Raw genomic sequence first — 14,390 nt, 5'->3', positions numbered from 1 at the left:
CCTATACCAGACACCACTAGGTCTATCTCCCTATACCAGACACCACTAGGTCTATCTCCCTATACCAGACACCACTAGGTCTATCTCCCTATACCAGACACCACTAGGTCTATCCCCCTATACCAGACACCACTAGGTATATCTCCCTATACCAGACACCACTAGGTCTATCTCCCTATACCTATACCAGACACCACTAGGTCTATCTCCCTATACCAGACACCACTAGGTATATCTCCCTATACCAGACACCACTAGGTATTTCTCCCTATACCAGACACCACTAGGTCCATCTCCATATACCAGACACCACTAGGTCTATCTCCCTATACCAGACACCACTAGGTATATCTCCCTATACCAGACACCACTAGGTATATCTCCCTATACCAGACACCACTAGGTCTATCTCCCTATACCAGACACCACTAGGTATATCTCCCTATACCAGACACCACTAGGTATATCTCCCTATACCAGACACCACTAGGTCTATCTCCCTATACCTATACCAGACACCACTAGGTATATCTCCCTATACCAGACACCACTAGGTATATCTCCCTATACCAGACACCACTAGGTCTATCTCCCTATACCTATACCAGACACCACTAGGTATATCTCCCTATACCAGACACCACTAGGTATTTCTCCCTATACCAGACACCACTAGGTATATCTCCCTATACCAGACACCACTAGGTCTATCTCCCTATACCTATACCAGACACCACTAGGTCTATCTCCCTATACCAGACACCACTAGGTCTATCTCCCTATACCAGACACCACTAGGTCTATCTCCCTATACCAGACACCACTAGGTCTATCTCCCTATACCAGACACCACTAGGTCTATCCCCCTATACCAGACACAACTAGGTATATCTCCCTATACCAGACACCACTAGGTCTATCTCCCTATACCAGACACCACCAGGTATATCTCTCTATACCAGACACCACTAGGTATATCTCCCTATACCAGACACCACTAGGTCTATCTCCCTATACCAGACACCACTAGGTCTATCTCCCTATACCAGACACAACTAGGTATATCTCCCTATACCAGACACCACTAGGTCTATCTCCCTATACCAGACACCACCAGGTATATCTCTCTATACCAGACACCACTAGGTATATCTCCCTATACCAGACACCACTAGGTCTATCTCCCTATACCTATACCAGACACCACTAGGTCTATCTCCCTATACCAGACACCACTAGGTCTATCTCCCTATACCAGACCCCACTAGGTATATCTCCCTATACCAGACACCACTAGGTCTATCTCCCTATACCAGACACCACTAGGTATATCCCCCTATACCAGACACCACTAGGTATATCCCCCTATACCAGACACCACTAGGTCTATCTCCCTATACCTATACCAGACACCACTAGGTCTATCTCCCTATACCAGACACCACTAGGTCTATCTCCCTATACCAGACACCACTAGGTCTATCTCTCTATACCAGACACCACTACGTCTATCTCCCTATACCAGACACCACTTGGTCTATCTCCCTATACCAGACACCACTAGGTCTATCCCCCTATACCAGACACCACTAGGTCTATCTCCCTATACCAGACCCCACTAGGTATATCTCCCTATACCAGACACCACTTGGTCTATCTCCCTATACCAGACACCACTAGGTCTATCCCCCTATACCAGACACCACTAGGTATATCTCCCTATACCAGACACCACTAGGTCTATCTCCCTATACCTATACCAGACACCACTAGGTCTATCTCCCTATACCAGACACCACTAGGTATATCTCCCTATACCAGACACCACTAGGTCTATCTCCCTATACCTATACCAGACACCACTAGGTCTATCTCCCTATACCAGACACCACTAGGTATATCTCCCTATACCAGACACCACTAGGTATTTCTCCCTATACCAGACACCACTAGGTCCATCTCCATATACCAGACACCACTAGGTCTATCTCCCTATACCAGACACCACTAGGTATATCTCCCTATACCAGACACCACTAGGTATATCTCCCTATACCAGACACCACTAGGTATATCTCCCTATCACTCCAGACACCACTAGGTCTATCTCCCTATACCAGACACCACTAGGTCTATCTCCCTATACCAGACACCACTAGGTCTATCCCCCTATACCAGACACAACTAGGTATATCTCCCTATACCAGACCCCACTAGGTATATCTCCCTATACCAGACACCACTAGGTCTATCTCCCTATACCAGACACCACTAGGTCTATCTCCCTATACCAGACACCACTAGGTCTATCTCCCTATACCAGACACCACTAGGTATATCTCCCTATACCAGACACCACTAGGTCTATCTCCCTATACCAGACACCACTAGGTCTATCTCCCTATACCAGACACCACTAGGTCTATCTCCCTATACCAGACACCACTAGGTCTATCCCCCTATACCAGACACAACTAGGTATATCTCCCTATACCAGACCCCACTTGGTATATCTCCCTATACCAGACACCACTACATATATCTCCCTATACCAGACACCACTAGGTCTATCTCCCTATACCAGACACCACTAGGTCTATCCCCCTATACCAGACACCACTAGGTATATCTCCCTATACCAGACACCACTAGGTCTATCTCCCTATACCTATACCAGACACCACTAGGTCTATCTCCCTATACCAGACACCACTAGGTATATCTCCCTATACCAGACACCACTAGGTCTATCCCCCTATACCAGACACCACTAGGTATATCTCCCTATACCAGACACCACTAGGTCTATCTCCCTATACCTATACCAGACACCACTAGGTCTATCTCCCTATACCAGACACCACTAGGTATATCTCCCTATACCAGACACCACTAGGTCTATCTCCCTATACCAGACACCACTAGGTATATCTCCCTATACCAGACACCACTAGGTCTATCTCCCTATACCTATACCAGACACCACTAGGTCTATCTCCCTATACCTATACCAGACACCACTAGGTCTATCTCCCTATACCAGACACCACTAGGTATATCTCCCTATACCAGACACCACTAGGTCTATCTCCCTATACCTATACCAGACACCACTAGGTCTATCTCCCTATACCAGACACCACTAGGTATATCTCCCTATACCAGACACCACTAGGTATTTCTCCCTATACCAGACACCACTAGGTCCATCTCCATATACCAGACACCACTAGGTCTATCTCCCTATACCAGACACCACTAGGTATATCTCCCTATACCAGACACCACTAGGTATATCTCCCTATACCAGACACCACTAGGTCTATCTCCCTATAGCAGACACCACTAGGTCTATCTCCCTATACAAGACACCACTAGGCATATCTCCCTATACCAGACACCACTAGGTCTATCTCCCTATACCAGACACCACTAGGTCTATCTACCTATACCAGACACCACTAGGCCTATCTCCCTATACAAGACACCACTAGGTCTATCTCCCTATAAGAGACACCACTAGGTCTATCTCCCTATACCAGACACCACTAGGTCTATCTCCCTATACCAGACACCACTAGGTCTATCTCCCTATACCAGACACCACTAGGTCTATCTCCCTATACCAGACACCACTAGGTATATCTCCCTATACCAGACACCACTAGGTATATCTCCCTATACCAGACACCACTAGGTCTATCTCCCTATACCAGACACCACTAGGTCTATCTCCCTATACCAGACACCACTAGGTATATCCCCCTATACCAGACACCACTAGGTCTATCTCATTATACCAGACACCACTAGGTCTATCTCCCTATACCAGACACCACTAGGTATATCCCCCTATACCTATACCAGACACCACTAGGTATATCTCCGTATACCAGACACCACTAGGTCTATCTCCCTGTACCAGACACCACTTGGTCTATCTCCCTATACCAGACACCACTAGGTCTATCCCCCTATACCAGACACCACTAGGTATATCTCCCTATACCAGACACCTCTAGGTATATCTCCCTATACCAGACACCACTACATATATCTCCCTATACCAGACACCTCTAGGTATATCTCCCTATACCAGACACCACTACATATATCTCCCTATACCAGACACCACTAGGTCTATCTCCCTATACCAGACACCACTAGGTCTATCTCCCTATACCAGACACCACTAGGTATATCTCCCTTACCAGACACCACTAGGTATATCTCCCTATACCAGACACCACTAGGTCTATCTCCCTATACCAGACACCACTAGGTATATCTCCCTATACCAGACACCACTAGGTATATCTCCCTATACCAGACACCAATAGGTATATCCCCCTATACCAGACACCACTAGGTATATCTCCCTATACCAGACACCACTAGGTCTATCTCCCTATACCAGACACCACTAGGTCTATCTCCCTTACCAGACACCACTAGGTCTATCTCCCTATACCAGACACCACTAGGTCTATCTCCCTATACCAGACACCACTAGGTCTATATCCCTATACCAGACACCACTAGGTCTATCTCCCTGTACCAGACACCACTAGGTATATCTCCCTATACCAGACACCACTAGGTATATCTCCCTATACCAGACACCACTAGGTCTATCTCCCTATACCAGACACCACTAGGTCTATCGCCCTATACCAGACACCAATAGGTATATCTCCCTATACCAGACACCACTAGGTATATCTCCCTATACCAGACACCACTACATATATCTCCCTATACCAGACACCACTAGGTCTATCTCCCTTACCAGACACCACTAGGTATATCTCCCTATACCAGACACCACTAGGTCTATCTCCCTATACCAGACACCACTAGGTCTATCTCCATATACCAGACACCACTAGGTATATCTCCCTATACCAGACACCACTAGGTCTATCTCCCTATACCAGACACCACTAGGTCTATCTCCCTATACCAGACACCACTAGGTCTATCCCCCTATACCAGACACCACTAGGTCTATCTCCCTATACCAGACACCACTAGGTCTATCTCCCTATACCAGACACCACTAGGTCTATCTCCCTATACCAGACACCACTTAGGTCTATCTCCCTATACCAGACACCACTAGGTATATCTCCCTATACCAGACACCACTTGGTATATCTCTCTATACCAGACACCACTAGGTCTATCTCCCTATACCAGACATTACCAGGTATATCTCTCTATACCATACACCACTAGGTCTATCTCCCTATACCAGACACCACTAGGTCTATCTCCCTATACCAGACACCACTAGGTATTTCTCCCTCTACCAGACACCACTAGGTCCATCCCCCTATACCAGACACCACTAGGTCCATCTCCCTATACCAGACACCACTAGGTCTATCTCCCTATACCAGATACCACTAGGTATATCTCCCTATACCAGACACCACTTGGTATATCTCTCTATACCAGACACCACTAGGTCTATCTCCCTATACCAGACATTACCAGGTATATCTCTCATACCAGACACCACTAGGTCTATCTCCCTATACCAGACACCACTAGGTCTATCTCCCTATACCAGACACCACTAGGTATTTCTCCCTATACCAGACACCACTAGGTATATCTCCCTATACCAGACACCACTAGGTCTATCTCCCTATACCAGACACCACTACATATATCTCCCTATACCAGACACCACTAGGTCTATCTCCCTTACCAGACACCACTAGGTCTATCTCCCTATACCAGACACCACTAGGTCTATCTCCCTATACCAGACACCACTAGGTATATCTCCCTATACCAGACACCACTAGGTCTATCTCCCTATACCAGACACCACTAGGTCTATCTCCCTATACCAGACACCACTAGGTCTATCTCCCTATACCAGACACCACTAGGTCTATCTCCCTATACCAGACACCACTAGGTCTATCTCCCTATACCAGACACCACTAGGTCTATCTCCCTATACCAGACACCACTAGGTCTATCTCCCTATACCAGACACCACTAGGTATTTCTCCCTATACCAGACACCATTAGGTCTATCTCCCTATACCAGACACCACTAGGTCTATCTCCCTATACCAGACACCACTAGGTCTATCTCCCTATACCAGACACCACTAGGTATATCTCTCTATACCAGACACCACTAGGTCTATCTCCCTATACCAGACACCACTAGGTCTATCTCCCTATACCAGACACCACTAGGTCTATCTCCCCTATACCAGACACCACTAGGTCTATCTCCCTATACCAGACACCACTAGGTCTATCTCCCTATACCAGACACCACTAGGTATATCTCCCTATACCAGACAGCACTTGGTATATCTCTCTATACCAGACACCACTAGGTCTATCTCCCTATACCAGACACCACTAGGTCTATCTCCCTATACCAGACACCACTAGGTATTTCTCCCTATACCAGACACCACTAGGTCTATCCCCCTTCACCAGACACCACTAGGTCTATCTCCCTATACCAGACACCACTAGGTCTATCTCCCTATACCAGACACCACTAGGTATATCTCCCTATACCAGACACCACTAGGTCTATCTCCCTATACCAGACACCACTAGGTCTATCCCCCTATACCTATATACAGACACCACTAGGTCTATCTCCCTATACCAGACACCACTAGGTCTATCTCCCTATACCAGACACCACTAGGTCTATCTCCCTATAAGAGACACCACTAGGTCTATCTCCCTATACCAGACACCACTAGGTCTATCTCCCTATACCAGACACCACTAGGTATATCCCCCTATACCAGACACCACTAGGTCTATCTCCCTAAACCAGACACCACTAGGTCTTTCCCCCTATATCAGACACCACTAGGTCTATCTCCCTATACCAGACACCATTAGGTCTATCACCCTATACCAGACACCACTAGGTCTATCTCCCTATACCAGACACCACTAGGTCTATCTCCCTGTACCAGACACCACTAGGTCTATCTCCCTATACCAGACACCACTAGGTATATCTCCCTATACCAGACACCACTAGGTCTATCTCCCTATACCAGACACCACTAGGTCTTTCTCCCTATACCAGACACCACTAGGTCTATCTCCCTATACCAGACACCACTAGGTCTATCCCCCTATACCAGACACCACTAGGTCTATCTCCCTATACCAGACACCACTAGGTCTATCTCCCTATACCAGACAACACTAGGTCTATCTCCCTATACCAGACACCACTAGGTCTATCTCCCTATACCAGACACCACTAGGTCTATCCCCCTATACCAGACACCACTAGGTCTATCTCCCTATACCAGACACCACTAGGTATATACCCCTATACCTATATACAGACACCACTAGGTCTATCTCCCTATACCAGACACCACTAGGTCTATCTCCCTATACCAGACACCTCTAGGTATATCTCCCTATACCAGACACCTCTAGGTATATATCCCTATACCAGACACCACTAGGTATATCTCTCTATACCAGACACAACTAGGTCTATCTCCCTATACCAGACACCACTAGGTATATCTCCCTATACCAGACACCACTAGGTATATCTCCCTATACCAGACACCAATAGGTATATCCCCCTATACCAGACACCACTAGGTATATCTCCCTATACCAGACACCACTAGGTCTATCTCCCTATACCAGACACCACTAGGTCTATCTCCCTTACCAGACACCACTAGGTCTATCTCCCTATACCAGACACCACTAGGTCTATCTCCCTATACCAGACACCATTTACATTTTACATTTTTAGTCATTTAGCAGACGCTCTTATCCAGAGCGACTTACACCACTAGGTCTATATCCCTATACCAGACACCACTAGGTCTATCTCCCTGTACCAGACACCACTAGGTATATCTCCCTATACCAGACACCACTAGGTATATCTCCCTATACCAGACACCACTAGGTCTATCTCCCTATACCAGACACCACTAGGTCTATCGCCCTATACCAGACACCACTAGGTATATCTCCCTATACCAGACACCACTAGGTATATCTCCCTATACCAGACACCACTACATATATCTCCCTATACCAGACACCACTAGGTCTATCTCCCTTACCAGACACCACTAGGTATATCTCCCTATACCAGACACCACTAGGTCTATCTCCCTATACCAGACACCACTAGGTCTATCTCCATATACCAGACACCACTAGGTATATCTCCCTATACCAGACACCACTAGGTCTATCTCCCTATACCAGACACCACTAGGTCTATCTCCCTATACCAGACACCACTAGGTCTATCCCCCTATACCAGACACCACTAGGTCTATCTCCCTATACCAGACACCACTAGGTCTATCTCCCTATACCAGACACCACTAGGTCTATCTCCCTATACCAGACACCACTAGGTCTATCTCCCTATACCAGACACCACTAGGTATATCTCCCTATACCAGACACCACTTGGTATATCTCTCTATACCAGACACCACTAGGTCTATCTCCCTATACCAGACATTACCAGGTATATCTCTCTATACCATACACCACTAGGTCTATCTCCCTATACCAGACACCACTAGGTCTATCTCCCTATACCAGACACCACTAGGTATTTCTCCCTCTACCAGACACCACTAGGTCCATCCCCCTATACCAGACACCACTAGGTCCATCTCCCTATACCAGACACCACTAGGTCTATCTCCCTATACCAGATACCACTAGGTATATCTCCCTATACCAGACACCACTTGGTATATCTCTCTATACCAGACACCACTAGGTCTATCTCCCTATACCAGACATTACCAGGTATATCTCTCTATACCAGACACCACTAGGTATATCTCCCTATACCAGACACCACTAGGTCTATCTCCCTATACCAGACACCACTAGGTATTTCTCCCTATACCAGACACCACTAGGTATATCTCCCTATACCAGACACCACTAGGTCTATCTCCCTATACCAGACACCACTACATATATCTCCCTTATACCAGACACCACTAGGTCTATCTCCCTTACCAGACACCACTAGGTCTATCTCCCTATACCAGACACCACTAGGTCTATCTCCCTATACCAGACACCACTAGGTATATCTCCCTATACCAGACACCACTAGGTCTATCTCCCTATACCAGACACCACTAGGTCTATATCCCTATACCAGACACCACTAGGTCTATCTCCCTATACCAGACACCACTAGGTATATCTCCCTATACCAGACACCACTAGGTATATCTCCCTATACCAGACACCACTAGGTCTATCTCCCTATACCAGACACCACTAGGTCTATCTCCCTATACCAGACACCACTAGGTATTTCTCCCTATACCAGACACCATTAGGTCTATCTCCCTATACCAGACACCACTAGGTCTATCTCCCTATACCAGACACCACTAGGTCTATCTCCCTATACCAGACACCACTAGGTATATCTCTCTATACCAGACACCACTAGGTCTATCTCCCTATACCAGACACCACTAGGTCTATCTCCCTATACCAGACACCACTAGGTCTATCTCCCTATACCAGACACCACTAGGTCTATCTCCCTATACCAGACACCACTAGGTCTATCTCCCTATACCAGACACCACTAGGTATATCTCCCTATACCAGACACCACTTGGTATATCTCTCTATACCAGACACCACTAGGTCTATCTCCCTATACCAGACATTACCAGGTATATCTCTCTATACCAGACACCACGAGGTCTATCTCCCTATACCAGACACCACTAGGTCTATCTCCCTATACCAGACACCACTAGGTCTATCTCCCTATAAGAGACACCACTAGGTCTATCTCCCTATACCAGACACCACTAGGTCTATCTCCCTATACCAGACACCACTAGGTATATCCCCCTATACCAGACACCACTAGGTCTATCTCCCTAAACCAGACACCACTAGGTATATCCCCCTATATCAGACACCACTAGGTCTATCTCCCTATACCAGACACCATTAGGTCTATCACCCTATACCAGACACCACTAGGTCTATCTCCCTATACCAGACACCACTAGGTCTATCTCCCTGTACCAGACACCACTAGGTCTATCTCCCTATACCAGACACCACTAGGTCTATCTCCCTATACCAGACACCACTAGGTCTATCTCCCTATACCAGACACCACTAGGTCTATCTCCCTATACCAGACACCACTAGGTCTATCTCCCTATACCAGACACCACTAGGTCTATCTCCCTATACCAGACACCACTAGGTCTATCTCCCTATACCAGACACCACTAGGTCTATCTCCCTATACCAGACACCACTAGGTCTATCTCCCTATACCAGACACCACTAGGTCTATCTCCCTATACCAGACACCACTAGGTCTATCCCCCTATACCAGACACCACTAGGTCTATCTCCCTATACCAGACACCACTAGGTATATACCCCTATACCTATATACAGACACCACTAGGTCTATCTCCCTATACCAGACACCACTAGGTCTATCTCCCTATACCAGACACCTCTAGGTATATCTCCCTATACCAGACACCTCTAGGTATATATCCCTATACCAGACACCACTAGGTATATCTCTCTATACCAGACACCACTAGGTCTATCTCCCTATACCAGACACCACTAGGTCTATCTCCCTATACCAGACACCACTAGGTATATCTCCCTATACCAGACACCACTAGGTATATCTCCCTATACCAGACACCACTAGGTCTATCTCCCTATACCAGACACCACTAGGTCTATCTCCCTATACCAGACACCACTAGGTCTATCTCCCTATACCAGACACCACTAGGTCTATCTCCCTATACCAGACACCACTAGGTCTATCTCCCTATACCAGACACCACTAGGTCTAGCGTCTCCCTATACCAGAGCGACTTACACCACTAGGTATATCTCCCTATACCAGACACCACTAGGTCTATCTCCCTGTACCAGACACCACTAGGTCTATCTCCCTATACCAGACACCACTAGGTCTATCTCCCTATACCAGACACCACTAGGTCTATCTCCCTATACCAGACACCACTAGGTCTATCTCCCTATACGAGACACCACTAGGTCTATCTCCCTATACCAGACACCACTAGGTCTATCTCCCTATACCAGACACCACTAGATATATCTCCCTATACCAGACACCACTAGGTCTATCTCCCTATACCAGACACCACTAGGTATATCCCCTATACCAGACACCACTAGGTCTATCTCCCTATACCCAGACACCACTAGGTCTATCACCCTATACCAGACACCACTAGGTCTATCTCCCTATACCAGACACCACTAGGTCTATCTCCCTGTACCAGACACCACTAGGTCTATCTCCCTATACCAGACACCACTAGGTATATCTCCCTATACCAGACACCACTAGGTCTATCTCCCTATACCAGACACCACTAGGTCTATCTCCCTATACCAGACACCACTAGGTCTATCTCCCTATACCAGACACCACTAGGTCTATCCCCCTATACCAGACACCACTAGGTCTATCTCCCTAAACCAGACACCACTAGGTATATCCCCCTATATCAGACACCACTAGGTCTATCTCCCTATACCAGACACCACCAGGTCTATCTCTCTATACCAGACACCACTAGGTCTATCTCCCTATACCAGACACCACTAGGTCTATCTCCCTATACCAGACACCACTAGGTATTTCTCCCTCTACCAGACACCACTAGGTCTATCCCCTATACCAGACACCACTAGGTCCATCTCCCTATACCAGACACCACTAGGTCTATCTCCCTATACCAGATACCACTAGGTATATCTCCCTATACCAGACACCACTTGGTATATCTCTCTATACCAGACACCACTAGGTCTATCTCCCTATACCAGACATTACCAGGTATATCTCTCTATACCAGACACCACTAGGTCTATCTCCCTATACCAGACACCACTAGGTCTATCTCCCTATACCAGACACCACTAGGTATTTCTCCCTATACCAGACACCACTAGGTATATCTCCCTATACCAGACACCACTAGGTATATCTCCCTATACCAGACACCACTACATATATCTCCCTATACCAGACACCACTAGGTCTATCTCCCTTACCAGACACCACTAGGTCTATCTCCCTATACCAGACACCACTAGGTCTATCTCCCTATACCAGACACCACTAGGTATATCTCCCTATACCAGACACCACTAGGTCTATCTCCCTATACCAGACACCACTAGGTCTATATCCCTATACCAGACACCACTAGGTCTATCTCCCTATACCAGACACCACTAGGTATATCTCCCTATACCAGACACCACTAGGTATATCTCCCTATACCAGACACCACTAGGTCTATCTCCCTATACCAGACACCACTAGGTCTATCTCCCTATACCAGACACCACTAGGTATATCTCCCTGTACCAGACACCATTAGGTCTATCTCCCTATACCAGACACCACTAGGTCTATCTCCCTATACCAGACACCACTAGGTCTATCTCCCTATACCAGACACCACTAGGTATATCTCTCTATACCAGACACCACTAGGTCTATCCCCTATACCAGACACCACTAGGTCTATCTCCCTATACCAGACACCACTAGGTCTATCTCCCCTATACCAGACACCACTAGGTCTATCTCCCTATACCAGACACCACTAGGTCTATCTCCCTATACCAGACACCACTAGGTCTATCTCCCTATACCAGACACCACTTCAGGTCTATCTCTCTATACCAGACACCACTAGGTCTATCTCCCTATACCAGACACTACCAGGTATATCTCTCTATACCAGACACCACTAGGTCTATCTCCCTATACCAGACACCACTAGGTCTATCTCCCTATACCAGACACCTACTAGGTCTATCTCCCTATACGAGACACCACTAGGTCTATCTCCCTATACCAGACACCACTAGGTCTATCTCCCTATACCAGACACCACTAGGTATATCCCCCTATACCAGACACCACTAGGTCTATCTCCCTATACCAGACACCACTAGGTATATCTCCCTATACCAGACACCACTAGGTCTATCTCCCTATACCAGACACCACTAGGTCTATCTCCCTATACCAGACACCACTAGGTCTATCTCCCTATACCAGACACCACTAGGTCTATCTCCCTGTACCAGACACCACTAGGTATATCTCCCTATACCAGACACCACTAGGTATATCTCCCTATACCAGACACCACTAGGTCTATCTCCCTATACCAGACACCACTAGGTCTATCTCCCTATACCAGACACCACTAGGTCTATCTCCTATACCAGACACCACTAGGTCTATCTCCCTATACCAGACACCACTAGGTCTATCTCCCTATACCAGACACCACTAGGTCTATTTCCCTATACCAGACACCACTAGGTCTATCTCCCTATACCAGACACCACTAGGTCTATCTCCCTATACCAGACACCACTAGGTCTATCCCCCTATACCAGACACCACTAGGTCTATCTCCCTATACCAGACACCACTAGGTCTATCTCCCTATACCAGACACCTCTAGGTATATCTCCCTATACCAGACACCTCTAGGTATATATCCCTATACCAGACACCACTAGGTATATCTCTCTATACCAGACACCACTAGGTCTATCTCCCTATACCAGACACCACTAGGTCTATCTCCCTATACCAGACACCACTAGGTATATCTCCCTATACCAGACACCACTAGGTCTATCTCCCTATACCAGACACCACTAGGTCTATCTCCCTATACCAGACACCACTAGGTCTATCTCCCTGTACCAGACACCACTAGGTATATCTCCCTATACCAGACACCACTAGGTCTATCTCCCTATACCAGACACCACTAGGTATATACCCCTATACCTATATACAGACACCACTAGGTCTATCTCCCTATACCAGACACCACTAGGTCTATCTCCCTATACCAGACACCACTAGGTATATCTCCCTATACCAGACACCACTAGGTATATCTCCCTATACCAGACACCACTAGGTCTATCTCTCTATACCAGACACCACTAGGTCTATCTCCCTATACCAGACACCACTAGGTCTATCTCCCTATACCAGACACCACTAGGTATATCTCCCTATACCAGACACCACTAGGTCTATCTCCTATACCAGACACCACTAGGTCTATCTCCCTATACCAGACACCACTAGGTCTATCTCCCTGTACCAGACACCACTAGGTATATCTCCCTATACCAGACACCACTAGGTATATCTCCCTATACCAGACACCACTAGGTCTATCTCCCTATACCAGACACCACTAGGTCTATCTCCCTATACCAGACACCACTAGGTATATCTCCCTATACCAGACACCACTAGGTCTATCTCC

Source organism: Coregonus clupeaformis, unplaced genomic scaffold (assembly GCF_020615455.1).
Source record: "Coregonus clupeaformis isolate EN_2021a unplaced genomic scaffold, ASM2061545v1 scaf1238, whole genome shotgun sequence".
Classification (NCBI taxonomy): Eukaryota; Metazoa; Chordata; class Actinopteri; order Salmoniformes; family Salmonidae; genus Coregonus; species Coregonus clupeaformis.
This window is presented reverse-complemented; position numbering follows the sequence as displayed.